Source organism: Giraffa tippelskirchi, chromosome 8 (assembly GCF_054371585.1).
Source record: "Giraffa tippelskirchi isolate mGirTip1 chromosome 8, T2T-mGirTip1v1.2.pri, whole genome shotgun sequence".
NCBI lineage: Eukaryota > Metazoa > Chordata > Mammalia > Artiodactyla > Giraffidae > Giraffa > Giraffa tippelskirchi.
Window position 1 is genome coordinate 116,983,853 of NC_137282.1, and position 27,006 is coordinate 117,010,858.

The 27,006-nt window shown below is 45.8% G+C and overlaps 1 protein-coding gene and 1 long non-coding RNA gene across 5 annotated transcripts in view; both read left to right on the forward strand.

Moving 5' to 3' along the window:
• SLIT3 (slit guidance ligand 3) overlaps positions 1 to 27,006 on the forward strand; it is a 703,024-nt gene that overhangs the window by 205,561 nt on the left and 470,457 nt on the right. The gene's annotated exons all lie outside the window — the stretch shown is intronic.
• Positions 16,108 to 18,423, forward strand: LOC145517672 (uncharacterized). The gene is made up of 4 exons (XR_014062255.1): positions 16,108 to 17,009; positions 17,425 to 17,514; positions 17,961 to 18,042; positions 18,172 to 18,423. It is a non-coding gene; the product is annotated as an uncharacterized LOC145517672 (long non-coding RNA).

Sequence of the window (27,006 nt, forward strand, 5' to 3'; positions counted from 1 at the left end):
TAGCAACTAAATAACACAGTAACAGCCAATGTGGCTAACAGGCCAGCTAACCTCAATCTAGGAATTGTCAGTGGTCACATTGTTTGTGAGGCAGGTCTTCACTGCTGTGACCTGGCTGTGCCTCATTAAGGGATGAGCAGTGACCTGTCCTCAGTGGCTCTGCCCTTTCCCTGAGATGACCACTACCACATGCTTAGTAAACCTTTCTGGTCTGTGTTTCTCCATTTTTTTCACCATGTAAATCAGTGTCTATGAACTGAACATGGCAACCCTTGGTATATCTTCTGATGTTTTACTTAAGTAGTATCATACCACGTATATTGTTCTGCAACTTACATTTTTTGTTCAACAATATGTTGAACTCCAGTCCTGGTGATTCATCTCAATCTAGTTTGTTTAACTGCTTCATAGTGTTCTGTTTTCATATAATGCATTTGTCTTTCCTGTATGTTTCAAGTTATTTTCAAGAGGATGAGTAAGGTATTGATCTTGCTATGAATGCCAGTAGTGTATTGAAATAGGCCATTTTGAACTCTTTGCATGCATTCACTCATGCAACACGTGTTTGTCAGGTAGCTACTTTCTGCCAGGGACTGTTTTAGGCACGAGGGATTTAGCAGGGGGTGAACCACCTCCCTCCCTCATGATGCTTACTTCTGATGGTACTTGCTACAAATCTATCAAACAGTTGCTGTTATTCACATTTTACAGATGAAATTTAAATTCTATGAATTTAAGTGACTTATCCTGGCTCTCACTGAAAAGAACAGGAGGTTTTTAATCAAATCGCCTCATTCCAATTCCAAACTCTGCTTTCACTGGATTTCTGGTGAATTTAGCATCAGTGAGACAATAGTTACCGTTCCTCTTCTTAATCTTCTTTGGAGGCCTTGATTCTTTTAAAAATAAATTTTTATTTGGGAATAATTTTAGATTTACAAAAAAGTTTCTAAGATGGTACAGTGAATATCTATATACCCCCTATCCAGTTATTATGAACGTATTACCATTACCCACTATTAACATATTACTAGTATACTTGTCAAAACTAAGAAACTGACATTTGTCTGTAACTGTTAATCAAACTCCACACTATTTGGATGTCACCAGTTTTCTCATTAATGTGCTTCCTGTTCCGAGAGCCTGTCCAGGGCACCATGTCGCATTAAATCATGATCGCAAATTCCTCTGATATGACAACTTCCCAGTCTTTCCTTGGTTTTCATGACGTTTACGGTTGGTGCACTGAGGCCTTGTTCCATGTAGTTTACCACAGATGTCCGAACGAGGCGGCATCAAGAATGGGGAGACCGCACCCACCTCACCCGGGAGTAGACTTCGTGGCATCCTGGCAGTGGAGAGAGGCTGTCATTTCAGTGCATCGGAAGGGACATCTTTCTGACACCGCTGTCTGATGCAGGGGCGCAGGGACACAGTGGATGACATATTGTCTTGAGACTGGAAGGGCCAGATGCTTGCCAAGTGTGGCAGCTGGTAGGCCTTAGAAACCAAGCAGCTTATGGAGGAATTATAACCTCCTGCCTACCAGTAGTCAATTCCAGTTCTAAGTGTCTTGCAACTACAATGTGATGCTGTCCCATTTCCCTCAACACTGCCTTTTCCTATGAACACCTGTGTCTCTCAAACATCAGTCCTGATTCTGATGACATCAAAGAGAAACACTTCGTCAGTGACAAAGAGATAAGAGTGAGCTTCCTTTGCTTGGGTTCTGTGATACAGTCACAAAAGAGAATTTAATCATTACATGTGCTAGACCCACTGTCCATGTTGGCTAGCAGTGTGGAGGTATCAGGGAGCTCTTTGAAGTGATATCCAAATTACTGGTTTAAAGATTTGTTAAGCTGTAGGATGGAAGAGCACAGACAGGGTCAAATCTTGGAGCCAGATACTTTCTTAGAAGTTCAATGTTTATGGCACTTTATGTTTTGAATTTATATTTTGTTTTATATTTATATATAGTTAAAATTTCTTTTATTTTTAAATTTATTTAAAATTTATATAGAAAAAGTATGCTATCTTTCATCCCCCATTATTAAAAAAATGATAAAAATTCACTGTACAGTTTTTGGAATTTTTCAGAAAGCAGCACCTAAAGTAATTTACTCATCCTCCATTTCCCAAAGAGGATTATTGTTTATCTTTTACTTATCTCCTTCTACATATTTATGCTTTCTTTCTCAGAATACATTATATATGTTTTAATATTTTTATATAATACCATCATAAACATTTTACTGATTCTTATAAGTAACTAACAAATACATAATAATTTCTTATTTAAATAGTCTTTATTTCACTTAATCATTCTATGATATATTTGGTTACTTTTCATGCTGAGAAAAACCTTTTTTAAAGTAGAGCTCTCCTTCCCTTATATATTAGGTTATTTCTATAAAATAGGATTCTAGAAGTGGGGTAATTAAGTTATTATCAGCATTTCTAACATTTTTTATACATTTTGCAATGAGGGAGCTCATCTTATTAGAGCTCAGTAGAAACCAGGTAATAATGCTATATTAGTTTCAGTTCAGTTCAGTTCAGTCGCTCAGTCATGTCTGACTCTTTGCAACCCCATGGACTTCAGCACACCAGGCCTCCCTGTCCATCACCAAGTCCTGGAGTTTACCCAAACTCATGTCCATCAAGTCGGTGATGCCATCCAACCAGCTCATCCTCTGTCGTCCCCTTCTCACCCACCTTCAATCTTTCCAGCATCAGGGTCTTTTCCAATGAGTCAGCTCTTTGCATCAGGTGGCCAAAGTATTGGAGTTTCAGCTTCAACATCAGTCCTTCCAGTGAGCACCCAGGACCGATCTTCTTTAGGATGAACTGGTGGGAGCTCCTTGCAGCCTAAGGGACTCTCAAGAGTCTTCTCCAACACCACAGTTCAAAAGCATCAATTCTTCGGTGCTCAGCTTTCTTTATAGTCCAACACTCACATCCATACATGATTACTGGAAAAACCATAGCCTTGACTAGACGGACCTTTGTTGGCAAAGTAATGTCTCTGTTTTTTAATATGCTGTCTAGGTTGGTCATAACTTTCCTACCAAGGAGTAAGTGTCTTTTAATTTCATGGCTACAGTCACCATCTGCAGTGATTTTGGAGCCCCCTAAAAATAAAGTCAGCCACTGTTTCCACTGTTTCCCCATCAATTTGCTATGAGGTGATGGGACCAGATGCCATGATCTTAGTTTTCTGAATGTTGAGCTTTAAGCCAACTTTTTCACTTTCCTCTATCACTTTCACCAAGAGGCTCTTAAGTTCTTCTTCACTTTCTGCCATAAGGGTGGTGTCATCTGCATATCTGAGGTTATTGATATTTCTCCCAGCAATCTTGATTCCAGCATGATGAAGATCCAGCCTGGCATTTTGCATGATGTATTCAGCATACAAGTTAAATAAGCAGGGTGACAATATACAGCCTTGACGTACTCCTTTTCCTATTTGGAACCAGTCTGTTGTTCCATGTCCAGTTCTAACTGTTACTTCCTGACGTGCATACAGATTTCTCAAGAGGCAGGTCAAGTGGTCTGGTATTCCCATCTCTTTCAGAATTTTCCACACTTTATTGTGATCCACACAGTCAAAGGCTTTGGCATAATCAATAAAGCAGAAATAGATGTTTTTCTGGAACTCTCTTGCTTCTTCGATGATCCAGCAGATATTGGCAATTTGATCTCTGGTTACTCTGCCTTTTCTAAATCCAGCTTGAACATCTGGAAGTTCATGGTTCATGTACTGTTGAAGCCTGGCTTGGAGAATTTTAAGCATTACTGTACTAGTGTGTGAGATGAGTGCAATTGTGCGGTAAAAAAAAGTTTGAGCACTCTTTTGCATTGCTTTTCTTTGGGATTGGAATGAAAACTGACCTTTTCCCGTCCTGTGGCCACTGCTGAATTTTCCAAATTTGCTGACATATTGAGTGCAGCACTTTCACAGCATCATCTTTTAGCATTTGAAATAGTTCAACTGGAATTCCATAACCTCCACTAGCTTTGTTTGTAGTGATGCTTCCTAAGGCCAACTTGACTTCACATTCCATGATGTCTGGCTCTAGTTGAGTGCTCACACCATCGTGATTATCTGGGTCATGAAGATCTTTTTTGTACAGTTCTGTGTATTCTTGCTACCTCTTCTTAATATCTTCTGGTTCTGTTAGGTCCATACCATTTCTGTCCTTTATTATGCTCATCTTTGCATGAAATGTTCCCCTGGTATCTCTAAGTTTCTTGAAGAGATCTCTAGTCTTTCCCATTCTATTGTTTTCCTCTATTTCTTTGCATTGATCACTTAGGAAGGCTTTCTTATCCTTCCTTGCTATTTGTTAGAACTGTGCATTCAAATGGGTATATCTTTCCTTTTCTCCTCTGCTTTTCACTTCTCTTCTTCTCACAGCTATTTGTAAGGCCTCCTCAGACAGCCATTTTGCTTTTTTTGCATTTCTTTTTCTTGGAGATGGTCTTGACCCCTGTCTCCTGTACAATGTCATGAACCTCCGTCCATCAGGAGGTTCATCAGGCACTCTGTCTATCAGATCTAGTCCCTTAAATCTATTTCTCACTTCCACTATATAATCATAAGAAATTTGATTTAGGTCATACCTGAATGGTCTATTGGTTTTCCCTACTTTCTTCAATTTAAGTCTGAATTTGGCAATAAGGAGTTCATGATCTGAGCTACAGTCTGCTCCTGTTCTTGTTTTTGCTGACTGTACAGAGCTTCTCCATCTTTGGCTGCAAAGAATATAATCAACCTGATTTCGGTGTTGACCGTCTGGTTATGTCCATGTGTAGAGTCTTCTCTTGTGTTGTTGGAAGAGGGTGTTTGCTATGCCCAGTGTGTTATCTTGGCAAAACTCTATTAGCCTTTGCCCTGCTTAATTCTGTACTCCAAGGTCAAATTTGCCTGTTACTCCAGGTGTTTCTCGACTTCCTACTTTTGCATTCCAGTCCCCTGCAATGAAAAGGACATCTTTTTGGGGTGTTAATTCTAAAAGGGTCTGTGTAGATCTTCATAGAACTGTCCAGCTTCTTCAGCATTACTGGTTGGGGCATAGACTTGGATTACCGTGATACTGAATGGTTTGCCCTGGAAATGAACAGAGATCATTCTATCGTTTCTGAGATTGCATCCAAGTACTCCATTTCGGACTCTTTTGTTGACTATGATGTCTACTCCATTATCTTCTAAGGGATTCTTTCCCACAGTAGTAGATATAATGGTCATCTGAGTTAAATTTAACCATTCCTGTCCATTTTAGTTTGCTGATTCCTAAAAGTCGGCATTCACCCTTGCCATCTCCTGTTTGCCCACTTCCAATTTGCCTTGATTCATGGACCTAACATTGCAGGTTCCTATGCAGTATTGCTCTTTACAGCATCAGACCTTGCTTCCATCAACAGTCACATCCACAACTGGGTATTGTTTCTGCTTTGGCTCCATCCCTTCATTCTTTCTGGAGTTATTTCTCCACTGATCTCCAGTAGCATATTGGGCACCTACTGACCTGGGGAGTTCATCTTTCCTTGTCCTATCTTTTTGCCTTTTCATACTGTTCATGGCAAGAATACTGAAGTGTTTTACTGAAGTGATTAGCCATTACCTTCTCCAGTGGACCACATTTTGTCAGAATTCTCCATCATGACTACATCAGTTTAACTTTGTCCTATATCACTGCTTGCTCTCTGGACTTAAACATACTGACTTAGGTAATTCCCTGGTTGTCCAGTGGTTAGGACCGTAGGCTTTTACTGCCGATCACCAAGGTTCAATCCCTGGTTGAGGAACTAAGATCCCACAAGCCACACAGTGCAACCAGAAAAAAAGAAAAAAACAACTATCTTTGCCAGAATAGCTCAAGATCTTATTCATTCATTCATTCATCATTCATGTATACATTCACTCACTGACATTAGTCCAGATGTCAGACACTCCACCAGATGCTGAGGATAAGATGCTGAGCAAAACTCAAGGTCCTGCTCTCATGTCCAGAACAGCATCTGATTCAGGAAGACCCTGATTTGATTGAGAAAAGAGTTAGATAGACCCTTTTTGAAAGCATCTCTTTCAGCAGAGGCTTGATGGTTTACGACTCTTTACTTCTGGTTTTGCTTTTCTTACTAAGCTCTTCTGATTCTAGAGGAGGGTGGTCACTGCACATTAGATTTGAGAGACATTTGATTTGAGCCCAAAAGACAAACTACAGCCTTTTCTCTGTGCATGAGCAAACCATTTTGGTTAGAAGGCTGATGTTCATAGGCCTTGCTGCTGCTGTCTCCTTTTAATGACTAAAATGCACTTGGATTTCTGACCCCAATGGAAAGTGCCATCTGGAGGACTTCTCCAATGATCCACAGGATGATGCCTGTTGTGTTATTTTCTGCATTGAAAAGTAAAGCCCTTAGTTTTATGACTGTCCTCTTCCGATACTCCTCATTGGTCGTCTTAACTTCATACACAGGATTTTCATTTGGCTGTTTCCTTTTTTGTGATGCTGACTGGGTGTAAGAAGTACCGTCTTAAAATGGCTTCCTGATATTATTGGAGGAACAAACGTCCATCTCTTAGCAGCCTGTGACTGAGGCCAACAGGAGTAATTCACAGCTAGGCCTGATGATGAAGCCATGGTCCATTGTTTGGGAAATATTTTGCCCAAATCATTTGAATCACTGAAGCCAGTGCAGACTTTTCATGGCAATTACATGGATCATGAAGTGCTGATGTCTCCCAGTGGATCTTGATAAAGGGTGAGTAATGGATCATAGGGTCATGTGGTTAAGTTGAGGATAAAAATCTGGGCAACCAAGGGCAAGGCTTGAGGAAGTCCCCATCTGTGACTGATCTCTGGCAAATTGTGGCTCAGCTGGTAAAGAATCTGCCTGCAATGCAGGAGACCTGGGTTTGATCCCTGGGTTAGGAAGATCCTCTGAAGACGTGAAAGGCTACCCACCCCAGTATTCTGGCCTGGAGAATTCCATGGACTGTATAGTCCATGGGGTCACAGAGAGTAGAACAGGACTGAGTGACTTTCGCTTTCACTTTCATGTCACCTGAAGACTCGACTCTGACTCAGGGCCGGCCTCCCCAGGCTCATCAGAGGAAAGCACTAGACACACTGGCAGGTTCATACATCTCCGCTTTGGCCCTGCCCCCTGCTGCCTTGAGTGCTTGATGTCGCCATGTCAAGAGAGCAAAGCCTGTGTCTCTGAGCAGAGCTGCCGTGGAGAGATTGTGCTCCGTGTACACCATGATGTCATCTCTGAGGCTCACACCAGCTCATGCTCTGCTCCTTATGATGTCACCACTAAAGTCCCTTGGCTGTGAACCTCTGTCATTTCTCTTATGTTAACTTTTTTGTTAATAGATAATAAGAGAGGAAAGAGGCCCTGAAGATTATTGAATATTTTATTTATTTTTTAAATTAATACTTATTGTAGTTGCTTTACAATGTTATGTTAGTTTCTGTTGTACAGCAAAATGAATCAGCCGTACATATACATGTATCCCCTCCCTTTTGGATTTCCTTCCCATTTAGGTCACCACAGAATGAAGCAGAGTTCCCCTGTTGGATACGTAGCATCAATGGTGTACATGCGTCAGTCCCCGCGTCCTAGTTCATCACCCCCGGCCTTTGTCCCCTGGTGGCCCTATGTTTGTTCTCTATGTCTGTGTCTCTATTTCTGTTTTGCAAATCAGATCATCTGCACCATTTTCCACGTGTCTAGATTCCACATACATGTGTTAATATACAATGTTTTTCTCTTTTTTACTTTACTCTGTATGATCTTTAGCAACGTGATGGTGTTCCCTGGATGAGGTCTTGTATCTTGCAATCTCTCTCTCTCCCCCTCTACCCTCACCTTCCTCTTCTTGTCTCCTTCCCCCACTCTCCTCTCTCTCTCTCTTTTATGTATATACATTTGCTTTTAAATTTTGATAAGCACCTGTCACTTCAGAACTTAAATAGGATGTCCAAAGTGGATGATTTTTAAAATGAAAGTTTATCACAGGATTTTGCATGTGAAGATACTCCTATAAGATGTTTTGAGGTCAAACGGTGTGCATTGGCAAGCTGGCATCTGGCGTGGCCTCTGGCACCAGTCTTCCCTGGTAAATGGAGCGTCTCCCATTGAATTTCTCTCTGTGGGTCCCAATGCAGACCTGTGGTCATGAGTTGAGCTCAGAAGCAAGCTCACCAACATCAAGTCCCTGAGGAGTGTGAAATCTGGGCCCCCAGCTGATGTGCTCTTCCAGCAGACGGGCTAGCAGCCTATTTCATCTCTTAGCAAACTGGTTTCATCTCAGCCTAAGGAAAGATAAAGAACTTTGCTCAGGAAATGTGAGCCTCTGTTCTCAGGCCTTGTTCCTCTCAAGCTGATGGACAGGTATGGGAGGAATGCATCTGTTGGCAGGAATTTAATGGTGCCCGGGAACAAATGGAAGTCACATTCTTATCTATCCTCTCTCTGCTTTGGGGGGAAAAAAAAACAAGGTAGAAGGGGCTGTACTGCAGGAAGAGGGTGCAGAACAAGCTGTCTGAGTTCTAGCCAGCTGCTGCTTGTCGACGAACTCTGACAATGGTGTCTGATCAGTGAGCCTGGAAGCCAGGAATGTGCCTGTGGTGGAGGCAGAGTGACCGGTGGGAGGCGAGGCAAACCTTCACTACAAGTCAGAAACGAGCTGTGGGGACCGAGCTCGCCCTGGATGTATGTTCCCAAAGAGGGTGTTTCCCACTCCTCGCTGTTAGCCAGACACAGCTCTCTCCTAACTGTGATGCTTGGCAGTGTCTTTGCTTCTGTTTCTAGCCAGAAGGCTTTTCATGGCAAGCAGGTGGCTAAGACAGGAATTAAGAGATAAATAACAAGATCCTACCATAGAGCACAGGGAATTATATTCAATATCCTGTGATAAACCATAATGGAAAATAATATTTTTTGAAAAAGAATGTGAAAAAAAGAGAGAGAACTAGTTAATCTGAAGTTCTGACCACAGATCCAATAAATGCATTACAGTTCAAGAGAATGCTGCATTGCTGTTACAAGTGACCTGTTGTTGTTCAGTTGCTCAGTCGTGTCTCACTCTTTGCAACTGTGACCCCATGGACTGCAGCACACCAGGCTTCCCTGCCCTTCACCATCTCCCATTGCTTGCTCAGACTCATGTCCATTGAGTCGGTGATGCCATCCAACCATCTCATCCTCTGTCGCCCCCTTCTCCTCCTGTCCTGAATCTTTCCCAGCATCAGGGTCTTTTCTAATGAGTCGGCTCCTTGCATCAGGTGGCCAAAGATTGGAGCTTTAGCATCAGTTCTTCCAATGAATATTCAGAGTTGATTTCATTTAGGATTGACTGGTTTGATCTCCTTACAAGTGATACCAGGGTTATATCTTAGCTCACATGCAACAATAGGCAGGATATAGTAGGCAAAAAGCAAAGGCCTTAAACAGTATGCACAGAACATTTCCATGTTGATGTTCTTTAGATATATGCACTTGAAAAGGGAAAGTGGAAAGAAGTACTTCAAAGACTTAAATAGTCATCATTTCTCAAGGTAATGTTACTAGTGATTATTTTTCTTTTGTGGTTTTTCTGTTTTCTAAACTTTTCCCTTTCCTCTAATGACTCACAATCACTCTAATTCTAGCAATTTCTACCTATGTTCATATTCCATATCCTTGACTATACTTTTCTCTAGGGTTGCTCTGTACAGTGGGGCAGATTGTGCACTGCACCAGTGCTGGCTTAGGAAGGGTAAGTGGGGTTGGAAATCCGTCTCTTGAACTACTTGCAAAACCATCCCTGCACTGTGCCTTCCCAAAGGAAAAGGAGCCTTTTTCTGATTTATCTGCCCAGAAGGGTGCTTTTTTTGAATTCATATAGTGACAGTGGATTTTCTTGCAGCACCTCTGCTCTGTGTGTATGCCCATTGCTAATCATTTTAGCCATCTCATATAATCACCGTGGGCTTCCTAGGCGGCGCTAGTAGTAAAGAGCCTGCCTGCCAATGCAGGAGACTTATGAGATGCAGGTTCAATCCTTGGGTTGGGAAGAGCCCCTGGAGGAGGGAGTGGGAACCCATTCCGGTATTCTTGCCAGGAGAATCCCATGGACAGAGGAACCCGATGGGCTATGGTCCATAGTGTCGCAAAGAGTTGGACACAACTGAAGTGTGTGCATACATGCACATAATCACCATAGTGTATGATAAAAGGGAATTATTTCCCAATCTGAGTGTAGCAGGATTCCTTATGCTCAGGTTCAGAGTTTAGAAATGGCTTTCTGTAGGGGTAGGCAAAGTTCAAAGGTTCTCCTAAAGGACTGCTTTCTTTTGGCCTTGCAACTATCCTTGTATGTGCCTCAAATCTCATTTCCTAGGAATGAGAATGGATTGGGAGAGGTGAAAGAATATTTGACTTTGGAATGTCCATAATAGACATTGAACAATGAAAGACCCAAGTTAACCCCCAGATGCCAATAGGTTGCAGGCAACTTTCACTATTCCAGGAGGTGGTGATTATGTCACCAGTAGCCATAAAAAAGGGACATTGTGATCCTGTGGCTATGCTCTGGAGTGGAAGATGGTCAAAATCGTTCATCCTCCTTTCCATCCACATCTCTTTGTGAGGTCTCACCTTTATTATAGGTATTTGCTAAGATAGTGAGGTATCTTACCAGAGAGAGCATGTAGTCACATGAGATACCCAATAGGCATGAAATATTGGAACTAAATAGCTCCCAGAGTTCTTTCCTTGAGTCAGAGAAAAGCTTGGATGAGCCAGGAGGAGGCTGGATACTAGAGCTCAAGGCTTTGATGATGCACATGCCAAAGGGAGGCATGTTCCAAAAATAGCTTCCCTGATCCCAGAGACTGGGGTAGCCTCATTTTAATTTCAGGGTTGGAATAATGACAGTTTTATGAACTCAATAGTCATTCTGGGTTTCTCCTCTTGAAAGCGTGGTCTGAGACCTTGGCTTGTGTAGTTTATGTGTGTAATAATATCTAATTGCACTCCCACTGACCCTGTGACAGCCTTAACTTTGAGTTCTATTTCAGAACACCCTCCTATCTGGAAGCACCTAAACATAGTCCTTAGTGAGGCAGAAATTAGAAGCAGCATTATCTGCAAGGCAGTCTGGGGCCAAGCTGGTCAGCTCCCCACTCTCAGCTCAATGAAAAGCAATAAGAAGTCACCCGTGCATTTTGAGGGATGTTTAAAGGAGCTGGCATATAGTAAGCAGAGGGAGTGTCCCAGGCTGATGAGCAGCCCTTGAATTCTCTGAAAATCCAGCAGAATTGGAGTATCAGGTGGTGACTGGGGGCCAAGGGGAGAAGAAAAGGCACTGAACTAGGAGTCTGAGTGACTCATGGATGACCAAAGGCCCAGCATTGTCCTTGGGGTTACCAGTCTGTCACTAGCGAAACTTCCTGCTACAAAACCCAAGGACTGTGAACAGAACCACTAGCTAAGGATGCCCGAAAGGAAAATCACTGACAAGCAAAAGCCTTCCAACCAAAAAGAAGTGTTGATTGTTTTTCCCTTTCTCTTTGCAGAATAAATGTCTCTAATATGTACAGACAGTTAGATTTTAAAAAAATGTTCATGATGAGACTGTGTTCACCTCATAGAATAAAAATGTTCATGATGAGATTGTGTTCACCTCATAGAATAGCCTCCAAATGTAAATACAGAGCAGAAAGGAATGTAGAGATGAATGATCCTCTGAACTTGGAAAGCCAAGCCCCGTCAGTTCTGCAGGCTGAGCAGGGACAGACTAGGACAGCCTTAGTGTCAGTCAGCAGTTGGGGTAGCCACACCATCGACGGTCACAGGAGAGTCTCTCCGCTGAGAGAGTCAGATGTTTGAGGCACAGACAGTAGACACAAGTCTGCAAGGAAGGGGGCTGAAGGGATTTTTTTTGCATCTCTGTGGTCGATGAGTCTAAAGCTACACAAAGTATGTCACTTGGATTTAATCTTGCTGTCTCTTGAATGAAATCAAGTAGAGATTAAATCAGTTTCAACTGCTATCAGAAAGGCGTAGATTTTGGAATTCCTGAAGTTAATTCTGACCCGTTGGGGTTAAGAGATGTGGCTCTGTGCCAAAGCTCCTGGGATCTCCCATAGAAGGGGTTCAGGAGCATGACTGCACTGAAGGGTCTTGGAGAGCACACCTTTGGATTTGGACAGGTCCAGACTACAATCTGGCTCTACCACTTAGTAGCTGTAAATTTGGGCAAGTTAACACCTCTCTAACTTTAGCTTCCTTATTGCAGTATGGAGAGAAATATAGTATGTTCCATGTAGTGAGAAATTATAAGAAGTAAGAGATCTCATGTTAGGCTCTCAGGAAATGAAAGCTAGAATTATGAAAGAAGATCCCGTATTAATCCTAAGATCAAAACATTAGGATCCAACTCAAACAACAACACTAAAACAGGAAGAAGGGGACAAGCTGGATGTTGGGTTGTGGGTGGTAGGTTAGAGGCAGGTAAACCAAGACGATGGTAGAAGATGACCAGTGGGAAGGTGAGCATAGGAAGATGCCACTATGGGGGGGGGGGGCACAGAGCATGGATGCGTGCAATGGAGGAGAAGTCTTGGATCACATGTATTAATTTCTTGCTGCTGCTTTAACAAATTACTATAAATGTAGTGGCATGAAGCAACACAAATGTATCATCCTACAGTTCTGGAGGTCAGTAGTCTGAAACGGATTTCATTGGGCTGACATCAAGATATTGTAGGACCATACTCATTCTGGAAGCTCAAAGGAGAAAGCCACTTCCTAGGTTCTAGAGACTGCCTGCATCCCTTGGCTCATGGCCCCTTTTCCCATCTTCAAAGCAGCACTATTGTATTTAAATCTCACTCCTTCTTTCTATTGTCAGATCACCTTCTCTCTGTTCCTGGGCCAGGGGTAGAACTCTGTTAAGTGGCACTAGACTGAAATTACTTCCCCCCCATAGGATTTCTTCAAAGCATGTGTTCCCAGACCAACTATATGAGGAAGATGGGCAAGGCTAGAAAAGTAGGCCCCTGTTGCTTCTCCATCTTATGTCTTACACCATTATCCCCAAGCTGAGCACTCTGACTTTATGTCTGTGATCAGTTATGTTTCTTGAAAGATCAAATTAAGTCTCTTTTAAAAGGGAGGAAAGGTGAGACTCTCTCTACATTCCTACTTCAGAAGATATCCTTCTTGGTTCTGTTATGTTCCCCACATAGAGTAGGGTTTCAAATAGGCAGATCCAGCTCTGCATTTGGAACTGACAAGTGGTGCAAATATAAAGAGCTTTACGATGATAAAGGATTTTATTGCCCCCCTCCATCAGTTACATAAGTTTTTTACTTTCTTTAGGTGTGGCAAACAAATATTCTAATAAAGATGTCTTTGGTGTGGTTTTGTGAGTTGACATAATTAAGAGCTATTTTCACTTGGCAATGCTACAAGAAAACCATCCAAGTCAGATGAACAAGGAAATTACTTAATGCTAATTATTTAATTAGCAACTCAGGTGAGCCACTCTTGAGAAAGTGGATGTTAAGATTGGAAGGAAGAGAGGAGAGTCACAGAGGCAGCACACCATGGGTATCAGCCAAAGACAAACACTTGCATCCCTTTCCTGCTTTGCCTGTATGAGTGTTAGCTGACCATCCACCTGAAATACGATATGAATGGGCTCTGACTGCTGCTGCTGCCCACCTGTTGGAGGGAATGTCAGTGTCAAGGAAAAATGGTTATGCCTTTATTTCCCTCCAATTTTCATGAAATAAACATCACTTGGCAATTCCTTCAAAATTGATGAGGCACTATTTCATTCCCCTGGGTCCTTCCTGCCCAGTTAATCATTGTTCTAAACAATGGCAGCATTAATCAGCATGATAACAGTGTCAAGTCATTAACAGCATAGCTGGGTTTTATGCCAGTTGCAGGTCCCTTTATCAAACCTTCATGAAGATTGGAAAATCGTTTTATGGTGAATGCAGTTTCCTAAGGGAGTCATATGTGGTCATAGGGGAAATGTTCCTGGGTAAGGTTTAGTTTGGGTAAATTCTGAGGGTCATCTGCAAGATACCTAGGCAAGGGTGAAGAAGGCTGTCCTGGTGGAATTCAAGATCTTTGCTCTGAGTCTTTGACCTCCATGTAAATTGGCTTTGATGCTTTTAATAACTGCACAGGCAGTCCAAGTATTATGATTTTGGATCTGGACAGACTTGGGTTCAGATACGAGGTTCAATACTAACTGGTCGTGAGAGCTAGGGAAAATTTTAACAGTGGAAAAAATATAATCATGTCTGTAGGATAGTTTAGCATGGTGCCTGGTACATAGTAAGTGCTCATAAATGATCATTTAAAAACTGACACCACTGAAATTGTTTTCAAAGATTCATAAAGTCCCAGTCTGTTTCTTGGACTTTAGCACTGTGGAGTGTATTCTGAGAGACAGAAACAAACCAAAGAATGCCATAAATGCCATACAGGTTAAAAAAAAAAAAAGGTGGCTGTGTTCCCTATTCTCAGAGTGGGTCACTATCAGAGTGGCAGGTTGGCACATAAAGAGGTTCCTTCAGGTGCCAAATAACACACCTACTCCTTGTAGCAGCTGTTAAGTTTCATCTCCTAGTGATGGCCAAAGTCCTAAGCCCCCTGGACCTATATACCATCCACATCCCTGGGCCCCCTCTTTTCTAGAGACTCACAGCAGACCACTTGGGAGGCCATATCTTACACCTTTAACTTAAAGCATAGATGGAGATCTGCTCCTTGACCCCCCCACCCCCAGCTCCTGGGTTGACAGCCTGGTGTGGCCTGATCCTGCCTAGGAGTTCAAGAAGAACAGGACAGAATTGCTAATTGCAGATTTTCTTTCCACTTTTTGATTTCACCCAGTCTTTCAAAGGCTATTTCAAAGGTTCAGGGAATCCTCAAAGACTGAAGGAAGCATTTAAGCCAGTGGCCTCTTCAGGCCATGTCACAGGAGAGGCAAACTCAAAGTCCGATCCTTGGTCTTAGTGCCGTCTGCCAAACGCTCCTCCCCAGCACACAAACGTCTTTATTTAAGACTTCATTAATTGTATCACACAACCTGTCTAATATGAATTATTGGGGAAAGGAAGGCTCTGTTATACATATATATTGGAAAGGAACACATTTTAAAAATATTGAAGTGGAAAGCATACACTATGGGATCAAAGACCTACAACACTATTTCAGGCCCATATCAAAGCATCTTTTCCTTGTTATGTCAACTTGTGCTTGGAAAACAAACTAGAAGTTGCTCAAATGCCATTTAAAAGCCCAAGAAAGAGAACCATGTTTCCAAACTCTGGAAACCTAGAGTTTCCAAATCTATTAGATCTATTTCTGAAGTCACTGGCAATGTTCAGAGATCACCTTGCGTAGGAGAACAGGAGAGTTCTCCTTTTGCAAACAGAGACGTTTGGGTGCCCTGGAATACCATTTGTCAGCCACCAGGGGATGGGAACCCTTACCTTGGCTGTGGGTTGGGTGACAGTTTTTAAACGAACAGAATTCTGGTGCCCACCACCCATGAGTGCCTAGAAACCCTCCGTCCCTCCTTCCCACGTCAAATTTGAGGTGAAGTTCGGGTTGGCAGCAGCTTGGCTCTGCCATCGTGTCTAAATTCTACTAGTTCTGGCCCAAATTTGCTTTTCCTGGCAGACTTGAGCCAAGTCCCCATGAAACGTATCCTTGACTTTCAAAATTATGGGCAAAGTAGGGCTGGCAAGAGTGTGGGGCAGAGGCGGGAGGGGTGCGAGGAGATGGAGAGGGCAATTTCTGTGAATGGCCCGGTGATGGGGATCTATATCCGGGAAGTGATTTCGCGAGATCTCTGCTCTCCCACTTCCGGTTTGGCTCTCCCAGCACGCCGGGCGCGGAGCTGCGTTTTTATAGACTGTAAGTCCATTGTGAAGTTATGTATGCCGGCGGTTGGTGAAGTAGTGTTTTCTTTATCTTTATTGGTGCTCCAGGACCATGCAGGGACATACATGTATGTGCCTTTCCCTTCCACGCTGTTGCTGCTTCACCCCGCAAGACGGCCCCTCCCAGCCTTTCACGGAAGACCTTGCTGCCCCCGGCCTCAAGGCGGCTCCTGGTTGGCTGAGGGTCCAGCCCATCCTGAATGTTGTGGGCATGAAGGAGCCTTGAGGATGCAGCCCTCCCTGAAGGGTTATGTGCATCGAAAAGGCTGCATGGACTTTGAGGCCAGCCCAGGGAAACCTCAAGAAATCAGCGACCCCTGGCTTTTTATTAGATTCCCTGTAAACAACTAGGCCGTGATTGCCGTGGGAATTGGAGAGCAGGAGGCTGTTTCACGCTTGAGGCCTTTTCTCTAGCGCTGGTGCCAAGCAGTTGGAGACTCTTCTCATAATGTAGGCTTGATTAGCCTGGCTCTCGCTCCGACCTCAATCTTTTGTTAAAAGGGAAGAAATATTTGTGGCCAAAAGAAGTGTAATTAACAGAAAGACTGTGTACATGAACTGTCCTCTTATCAGTGATGATAATAGCCCCAGTTGCCTATATTTTTCCAGTCAGCCACCATGTTCTGTCAGAATGGCCTTGATAATTCCCTCTCCATTCCATTATCATGTCTTCAGGGTTCTAGTCTTTCCCTCCTCTGATCCACTCTGAACACCATAACAGCGTTGTTCATCTTGAAGAGAAATCTTGGCTCCTCGCCCCCAAACACTCAATAACTCCCTATTGCCCCAGAGTAGGGTCCTAACTTTGTATCTGACATCCAGATCCCTACACAGCCTGGGCTCAAGTCTCAACTCATCTTTATGGCCTCACGTCCCACGCTGCTTCTGTGCAAAGCAGACCAGAGAGCTCCTGGCCCCTCAGGTACCTGCCTTATCACAGCCTTGTGCAGAAGACCTCCCTCGGCTGTGCTGCCCTGCAGTGATGCTCCATTCACATCCTCATCTGTCACAGAGAATCCCTGACAGCCCCAATACCAGGTCTGTCTGTCTGTCTGTCTCTGTCTTTGCTCCTCTAGCACTTGCAGACTGGGAGTTTATTTCTCATCACTTAACAGGACTCCTGTCCTAAATGTGGAGACTACTCTCTGCCTCTCTGCAGGGCCCACTGTGCCTGCTGTTCTGGGAGGGCCTTTTCCAAAGAGGAGGTGGGCTGACACTGGAGGTCAGGGGCCCTGGACCGAGTCAGCAGGGTTGGAGCTTGAGTCCCACCATAGTGAGCCACCCTGGGAAAGTTCCTTCTTCTCTCTGGTCCAGTCTCCTCATTTGCAAAGTGGGGAGTGATGACTCATGTCACAGGAATAGCTGTCATGATTAAATTTGCTATTCTGGGTTAGGCACTTGGCATGATGCTGAATGCACTATTATCATCATTATCCTTCTAATCATTAAATAGGCATGTATTGATGAATAGATTTCTGGTGATGAAACCTCGAGCCTTTCTGTGGGGTTGAACGTTTGGCTCAGTCTGCATGTGGAGCCCCAGGTCTGTAAATCTGAGTAAATCTCCATTTCCTCCAGTGTAAATAGGGGAGATCAGGAGCGCCCACCTCCCAGGGTTGTCAGAATTAAAGTGTGATCATGGATGTAAAATGGCTGCACCTCAGGAAGGCTCGGTAAATGAGAGAGCCTGGGGACTCAGAGGCTCACAGTGGGGAAATGATCAGGAGTTCTGCCCTTGCCATGCCTCAAGCTTGCCTTGGTGGGCCTCAGTTTCCTCCATCCCTACCTTGAGTCTAGCTGGGGTGTTGAAGAGAGGCCTCCCTCTGCTCTAACTTTATGTCAGCCCGCTCTCCTGTGCCCTCTTTGCTCACTCAGTCCAGACCAGAGCGGGGAGAGTGTTGGGATTTGGGGAACTGTTCTGTGCTCCTAACTCAAGAAAGTGGGGCCCTTCAAGTGACCGAGGTGGACAGATCTCCCGTTTTGCCCCAGGCAGCTCATCAGACTGCAGATGCCTCCCCGTGAACCACCCCTGGAAATACATGCTCTGGGCTGTGCAATGCAACACACACAGGTTAGCACCCTTCCTCCCAAGCCCTGCCTCCTCCATTTCATCAGCTTGATCCTAGGGTGGATAATATTTCTCTAACTGCCTAATTGGGAGCGTTTAGCTGGAAAATTGCCATCATGTTCTCTTTTAAAGGGTGCCAGCAGCTGGAGGCTGCCAGCTGTAATGTCAGCGGGTAATCCTGACTTTGCTGCCATGGATCTTGGGAGCACCCTTCTTTCTTCAGCCTGCTTACTGAGTGGTTAGAGCAAACTTTGGGCTTTCAGAGAAAAGAACACCAGAGAACAGGCAGAGGTGCCAAGGACATTGCAAGTGCTGGTGTGTTTCCCTTTGGCCCACGTGCCCCATTGGAATGAACTACAATAAATTGGAATGTCCCACTGATCACCTCGGCCTTGTGGTGCAGTGGTTAGCTCCATGGATTTCCACCTTGGCAAGCCTGAGTTTAGACTGGGTCTGGGGGTTGTCTGGGAAGAGGAAAATGTAATTGCCAAGCCTTATTCCTAACTTCGAAAAAGAGTGTGCAGAGGAGGCTTTAGGAGTGTGGACCCTGGGGCCAAGGTCCTGCTCTAGGTTAGGTTCTGCTACTTGCTGGGAATGTTACCAAATCTCCTGATTTTTCATCTGTAAATCATGGATGATAATATAATTCTAGCACCTGCCTTTGCTCCAGCCATGGAGGGACCCAGACTGGTGGCAGCGCTGCCATCTAAACACATGGCATCCAGGATCTTCCTGCAGGGTGGATGTCTGCCTCACAGAAAGGCGGTGGGGGGGTGGGCATGAAGGGTTGGGTGGGGGAGGTTTTGATGGGCCAGGCTTAGAAGGGGGATGTCGCACTCCAGTCACAGTCCACACTCTAGAATGCAGGTTCGTGGTCCCAGCCTAAGTAGGCGAGGAAGGTAGTTTGCTGGCACTCAAAATGAAGAGGTGCTGCCACCCAGCCTCTCGCACAGAGAAACCTTCTTAGTAGCAGCAGGTATTCACTGTGTACATGCCAGGTGTCAGGTGCTGATCTAAGCACTTTGCATGTATTAACTTAATGACTCAAAATGACATGATGATCCTAAGTGCATATTGTGTATCACTGAGTGTCTTAGGAGGAATTCAGTGGCACTCTCAAAGGGACAATTAAACAGGGTTTAAGGATATCTGCGTCTCCACATTCATAGTAGCATTTTCCACAATAGCCAAAATGTAGAAGCGACCCACATGTTCATCAACAGATGAGTGGTTAAGCAAAGTATGGTATATACATACAATAGAATAGTGTGTGCATGTATGCTAAGTCACTTCAGTAGTGTCTGACTGTTTGCAACCCCATGGACTGTAGCCTTCCAGGCTTCTCTGTCCATGGGATTCTCCAGGCAAGAATACTGGAGTGGGTGGGTTGCCAGGCCCTCCTCCAGGCAGTAGAATAGTATTAATCTTTAAAAAGGAAAGAGACGCTGACACTTGCTACAACATAGATAACCTTAAGGATAATTATGCTAAGTGAAATAAGCCAGTCACAAAAAGACAAATACTGCATGATTCCACTCACATAAGGTACCTTGAGTAGGAAATTTAGAGACAGAAAGTAGAAGGATGGCTGCCAAGGACGAGGGGGCTGGGGAAGCACTTGATGAATGGGCGTGCAGTTTCAGTTTTGCAAGGTGGAAAGAGTTCTAGAGATGGGTGGTGGTGATGGTTGTACAACAGTGTGAGTATATTTAATGCCACTAATTTGTACTCTTAAAAATGGTTAAAATGGTCAATTTTATGTCATGTGTATTTTACCACAGTTAAAAATAAGTTTAAAAGAGGGCTTAAGGAAGAGGATATTTACAAAGACACAGATGCGTTATAGGTGCCAAGGAGCGATGAGGTTCAGCACCGAGTTAGCAGGAACCACAGGAAGTTCATCCACCCACAGGCCTGAGGGCTGATCAGGAGCCGTGGTCCCCAGAACGAGGTAAGAACACACGGGAGAAGGGCCATCCAGCAGGAGCTGTGGCTATAGGTACAGGAGCTCGGCACTGCCAAGCCACAGCCCACTAACAGGAGCCAGGGGATAAGTGCCCTGACGTTGGTCCTGCTGCCCGTGACACCCCTGGCCATGCCAAGCTGGAACCAGAGGGCAAGGGAAGCGGATGGTGTCTTCCATGGAACCAGCCTCCCCGGAGCTCAGAGCAGAGCGGAGGGTGGGGTGGGGCGTCCAGGAAAGATTGGGCACAGCTACCGTTGTTCCCACTGTACAGATGAGAACACTGAGGGGAAGTCACTCACACAAGGAGTGAATGCAATGCAGGCTTTGAACCTCAGCGTTCTCCCAAGAGAGGAACAGACCCTAAAGTGTAGTGAAGGTCTCAGATATGCCCAGCACTGTGCTTTCTCTTCCCAAACGGATGGAAATAGAGAAACTCAAGAGAGTTCAATTCAGTAACTGGCCCAAAGTCAGGCAGCTAACAAGGAGCAAAGCCAGGATTTCAGACTCCGAAGCTGAGCTGTTTCCACCAAATGCAAGGACCTTCAACCAGGCTGTCTCTCACTGTCACCACCGTTACCGCAGCATCAGGACGCAGTCAATGAGCAAGGGCCGCATTGTGTCTTGTGTCTGGACAAAAGGAGCTACTATGCACAGACCCCGTGCCTCTCCAACCCACGCTGAGCCTTCAGGCAGGGAAACTTACTTTGTAACAGGCCACACTAAGCATGGACAGAAAGCTCCATCCATCCATCCACCCTGGGTACCAGACACCAGGATGCTGGATCCGAAAGCATCTATCGACCCCCCATCCCCACCCCCCCACCCCGCTTGGACCAGAGTGACCCACTAGTACAGTGGGAGTTCGACTCAACAGTTCGGCATTCACCCAGCACCTCGCTGGTGTCCAGTCTGAACTAGACGTAGCCCTGGTATGTCACACGCCATCCTCTTGTTTCCAGCTGTACCACCATCACCTAGACCTAGAGCCCAGGACTGTGATCCAGCCTGCTGCCTATTTTAGGGAATCACAGGGTCATGCCCGTGTGTTTACCTGCTGCCTACAGGCTGCTGTCATGTTATTTCAGCTCAGCTGGGTCATTTCTGCAGGGACAGTGTGACCCCTCAAGCCAAAAACATGTACTCCCTGGATCTTTACAGAAAAAGCTTGTTAACTCCTCACCTAAACCAAGGGTCTTAGTTTGCTGGAGCACCCTAAACAAAGTCCCACAAATTGGGTGACACAAAATAACAGAAATTTATTGTCCTGCAGCTGGAGGCTAGAAATCCAAGATGACAGTGTCCCAGGGCTGGTTCCTTCCCAGCGCTGGGGGGGGAGAACCGTGCCTGGTCTCTCCCCTGGCTTCTGTTAGCCTCAGGCATTCCTTGGCTTGTAGACAGTGTGTCTCTCTGTGTCTTCACATCATTTTCTCTCTGTGCGTGTCTGTCTCTAGGTTCACATTCCCTTTGCGGGGCAGTTAGGTTGGATTTGGGTCCATCCTCATGACCTCATCTTAACTTGATTGTCTGCAAATACGTTTCCAGATAAGGTCACATTCGCAGGTCCTGGGAAGGGAGGACCCCCAGTCGTGGGGGATATAGTTCAGCCCCTAAAACAAAACCCCGTAACCGCTCACCTGAACTATTGCAACTGGTTTCCCCACAGTCATTCTTGCAAAGCACCCCGTCCCCATCCTGAAACCCTTATCCTGTGCGGACTGTCCACACCTCAGATGAGTGCTGGCAGTTTGCATCAGCGCCCGGACTTCCGGATGGCACAGTGCTAAAGAATCCACCTGCAGTGCAGGACACACAGGGTTCGATCCCTGGGTTGGAAAGATCCCCTGGAGGAGAAAATGGCAACACACTCCAGTATTCTTGCCTGAGAAATCCCATGGACAAAGGAGCCTGGTGGGCTACAGTCCACGGGGTCATGAAGAGTCAGACATGACTGAGCAAGCACACAGGCATTGCATCGGATCATGTCACTCTCATACTTGAAATCCTCCGATGCACACCCAGTGGGCCAAGGCTAAACTCTAACATGCTCTGTGGTGTTCTGCGGGGTCTGCTTTGGGGACCAATCCACTTCCTCGTGCCCCACCTGCCTTCACCTTCTCTCTGCTGCAGCCTTCTGGTCTTCCTTGAGTTGTTCAAACTTGCTGAGCATCCTTCCTCTACAAGACCTTTATGTAAAGTGTCCCTCTGCCTAAGCCATTCCTTACCTCTCCTCTGCCTATTCAACTCCTATTTGTCCTTCATACAGCCTCCTAAGCATCCTTTCTCAGGAATCCTTCCCTGAACTTGCTCACTAGGTCACATCAACCGTTATTGCCTTTTTAGCACCACCCTGGTGCTTAGCCACAACCTTAACTGTGTGATTCTGGGATTGATGTGTCTGTTTGTTATTAGATCAGATACTCCATGAGACACGATCTCTAGGCTGCCAGTGCTTTTGCCTCTGCATCCTGGCAGGTAGCTCACTGCCTGGCCCCCTGTGAGCTCTGCCAAAGGTAAGGGAAAGAGAGGAAAGGAAATGGAAAGACAGAGCCTCTCCCCTTGAGGAGCTCAGTGACTGCAAATATAAAAATCTAGAGTCAGAAGTGTTATTATAGATAGAGCAAATGTCTGTGATTTGTAGGAGCACAGATGACAGGCTCCCAAGGTGAGAGGAGAGTGAGAATCCTGGAGGAAGTGGTACCTAAACCTGGTCTCATAAGAGTCTCTTGGTCCCACCTTTCCAGATAGAGGAACAGTGTAATTCAAGTCCTGGTAGCTGTGTTACTTTTCCATGTTTGTGTAGCAAATTACTTTAGACTTGCTCATTCAAAACAGCACTTGCTGTCTCACAGTCTGGGGTTGGGAGTCTGGGCACAGCTTGGCTGGGTCCTCTGCTCAGGGTCTCACAGCACTACAGTCAAGCTGTTGGCTGGACTGCATTTTCATCTGATGGCCTGACCGGGGAAAAATCTACGCCTCAGCTCCTGCGGTTCTTGGCAGAATTCACTTCTCTGTGGCCGGAGGACTGAGGTCCTGCTCTTTGCTGGCTGCTGGCCAGAGCCCGCCACCCTGTCCTTGGGACTTCCCACACTTCCTCCTGGGGCCTCCTCAGCATGCCTGGCTCCATCATGCCAGCAAGGAGCAGCTCTTTCCTGTCCACTGAGACGGAGTCTTGCATAACTGAATGTGATCACAGGCAAGCAGTTTGCCGCTCTTGCTCTCCCCTGAAAGCCTACTCCGTCCCCCAGAGTGTTAGGCAGGGCCCTTGGCCAGCTGTGGGTTCAGCCAGCCCTCAGACTTCAGGGGTCACAATGCCCAGGCATCCCTAGCAGTTGGAGCCGTCAAGTCTCGTTCTTACAGTAACTGAGCCAGACCCTCCGTGACCTGGTGCCCTTCTTCTGCCTCTGCCACTTCTCCACCCAGCTCCTCCCCTAGCCTTGAGGGACATCTCTCGAAAAAAGACCTCCTGACTCCAGACCAGTGGTGGGAGGCCTTTGTTTGGTCTTCCCCCCACGGAAGCATGATCCTGGGAAAGATTGAGGGCAGGAAGAGAAGGGGCGACAGAGGATGAGGTGGTTGGACGGCATCACCAACTCAGTGGACGTGAGTTTGAGTAAGCTTCAAGAGTTGGTGATGGACAGGGAAGTCTGGCGTGCTGCAGTCCATGGGGTCTCAAAGAGTCAGACATGACTCAGCAACTAAACAGCAACAAAAACAAACAACACAGGTAGCAACGCTAGTATCCATGTGTCAGGGCGGACTTGAATACGGGTCACCTGACCCTGGAGGCCCTTCTCTTCCAGCGCACCTTGCTGTCTGGATGGGGAGCCCTCGTCCCTGCCTTCCATCTGGAGAATTTTTTTTTAATTAATTATTTAAAATTATTTTTTAAATGTATTTATTTTTAATTGAAGGATAATTGTGTCACAGTATCATGTCTGTTTCTACCAAACATCAGCATAAATCAGCCATAGGTTTGCCCATTTCCCCTCCCACTTGAACATCCCTTCCACCTCCCTCCCCATCCCACCCCTCGAGGTCATTACCGAACCCTGGATTGAGTTCCCTGACTCATACAGCAAATGCCCATCATGCTGTCTATTTTACATATGGTAATGTGTGTTTCCATTCACTTATTCCACAAGTGTTCGTTGGGTGCCTCCTGGGTGCCAAACCCTGTACTGGGTGCCCTGGGGTGAAAACACGCTTGGCGAGCTTACAGTCTAGTGCAGGAGACAGGTGTGAACTAAGCACACACAAATGGAGACGACGTGTGGCTCCATCTGTAATAAATGTTAGGAGTGAGCAGAGCGTGGTGGTAACACAGCCCTTGGGGGCAGCATCTGAGCAGGTGGGCGAGGTCAGAGGTTCTGAAGCTGAAATTAGGGGGAGGAAGAAAAGTGAGTCAAGCCCAGGACACGAGAAGAGGCAGTTAGAACAGTAATCCAGGCAGAGGGCAAAGGCCCTGGAGTGGGAGAGAGTGTGGGGAAACTCACAAGGCCAGTTGGGTTGGAGAGCGGAGAGCCAGGTGGTTGTTTGTGCTCAGTCTGAAGACAGCCAGCCAGACGCAAACAGAGAGGGTGCCGAGGGCCCGCGCTCTCCCTGTTCCCAGGCTCCTTGTGACCCCACGTGCCCGGGCCTCGCACACCGTTCTGAAGCGCCCCCGCCTGGCCTCCCCTCTGGGGCTCTCACCCACTGGGAGAGGTTAGTGCCATGCAGAAATCCAGCCAGTCATCTTACCACGTGCGAGATAGACAGCTTAGAATAATAACATTTTTTCCTGAGTGTTCAGAAATGTCAAAGTCCCATCTACTTGGAATGAGAGGCCAGTGTTTCAGCTCTGAGAACCCTGGGAGTGTGCAGGTCACAGCGGTTAGGAAAGTCAATAAAGTCAGCAAGTACACTTGGGCTTCTAAAGGGGAAGAGGAAGTCTGATTCTCTCCTCTGCACATCCTCCTCACACCTTGGCTTTGGGAAGAAAAGCTTGAGCTGGGAGAATGTAACTGTAGCATTGATATATGAAAGAAGAGAAACAGGGGCAGGCTCTCTCACCGCCTCCACTAGCCACGAGGAGCATATGGGCCGTGGTGAGGAGGCAGAGGCTGTGTGCCCTGCTTGGTGCTAATGAGGAGCAGATGAAAGCCTGGCTGAAGTGGCTGGGAGGGCGCCCAGCAGGGACCATTTCCTGCACAGAGCAGGCAGCCCCGATTGAGGGGGCTGACAGGTGCTGCCTCCTCTGATACTCTTGGCAGAGTCTCACCTGATCCTGCGGCTCATCTCGAGATATGCCTGACCTTGGAAGGCCCAGGGAAGCCGGGTTTGGCTAAAGGTTCTGGAGACCACTTTCTGCCCAGGACTGGCATCTCCCCAGCTCTGTCTTTGGAGGGTTTATCTGCAAAAGCTGAAGGACTTCTTCTTTTGAAATTGTACACAGTGGTGGGGAATATTTTGGCCTGGTGCTTTTGACCCATAGTCATTTTGACATGTCCTAGAAATCAGGCCAGTAAATTGTCTGCTTGTGTGATGATGCCTCAGCTGCTGCAGAAAAGTGGGGAGCAGGCATGGGCATGTGCAGGAGCATCGGGGTTGGGGGAAGCTCAAACTGAGACAGAGAATGAAGAGGTCAGAGATAGTAAAGGATCAGGGATAAGATGATGGCTGCACTCAATCCTGGCTATTTATTTGTGAAACAGTGTTCTGCGCATTGATACAATTGTGACATTGCAGTGACTGTGCCAAGATGGTCGTATCAGAAGGACCCACTTTGCACTGGTGGAGCCGAGGAAGGGCCCATTGGGTGGAAATCTTCATGGAGTTCCCCCATCTCTCTTCCCCTTTCACACCCTTGGCCTAGACCCTCAGTATCCATCACTCATAATATTGCAGCAGTCACAGTACTAGTCATTCTGTGGTCTGCCCTCCATGTTGCAAATGGAGGGATTTTTTTTTTTTTTTTTGGAAACAATATGTTTTAAAGAGGATCCTTGGCTTTTGCGTCTTGTTACAGAGGACGGCTTCCCTGGTGGTTCAAACAGTAAAGAATTCGCCTGCAATTCAGGAGACCCAGGTTTGATCCCTGGTTCTGGACGATCCCCTGAAGGAAAAGGCAGCTCACTCCAGTATCCTTGCCTGGAGAATTCCATGGACAGAAGAGCCTGGCAGGCTACCGTCCATGGGGCCACAGAGAATCGGACAGGACTGAGCAACTAACACTTGTACTTTCACAGCGGGCGGCAGAGGATGACGTGGTTGGATGGCATTTCCGACTCAATGAGCATGAATTTGAGCAAACTCCAGGAGATAGTGAAGGCCAGGGAAGCCTGGTGTGCTGCAGTCCATGGGGTCACAAAGAGTCCGACACAACTGAGCGATTGAACAACAACAACAAACCCAAAGCCACTCATTTCTGAGTCCTGTTCTTTCTCCTTCCGTCTGCTCTAGAGCATGCTGGCTGATCTGAGGAATAGCCTTTGAGGGCATTATTTGATAGGTGAGTTTTATCTTCACAGGCTTGAGCCCCCCCGAGGTTACCTTCCCCCCTGGAAGGCATTTCCTAAACCTCAGTAACCCTTAGCGTGCCTTTGTAGGGGTCAGGGGAAGGCTTGCAACACAGTTGAGTGTAGCCCTCCTGCATTCCCTTGCCTGAAAATTGCTTTTCCATGAGGACCAAGATGGGGCAAGAAGTTGTTCTATGGATTTTCCTAGGTTTAAAAGGAAAAAGGAACGCCTTCTCAATCTGTGTGATAATGTACATATTTGTGCATTAGAATTGTTAATGTTTCTTTGGAGAGAGGTAAAATTTATTTGTGGTTTAACCAAATGATGTGCCTCCAGTGGGGAGAAAGCAATCCCCCACCCCATTAAATAGTATTTGTGATGCATGGGGAAAAAAAAGGAAAGAAAAGAAAAACCTTGAACTTCATGAGCGTGAGAAAACAAAGGGGAAATCGAAACTGCGGATCTGCCAGAAACCTGCCACTCACAGAGCCCACAAATCACAGGGA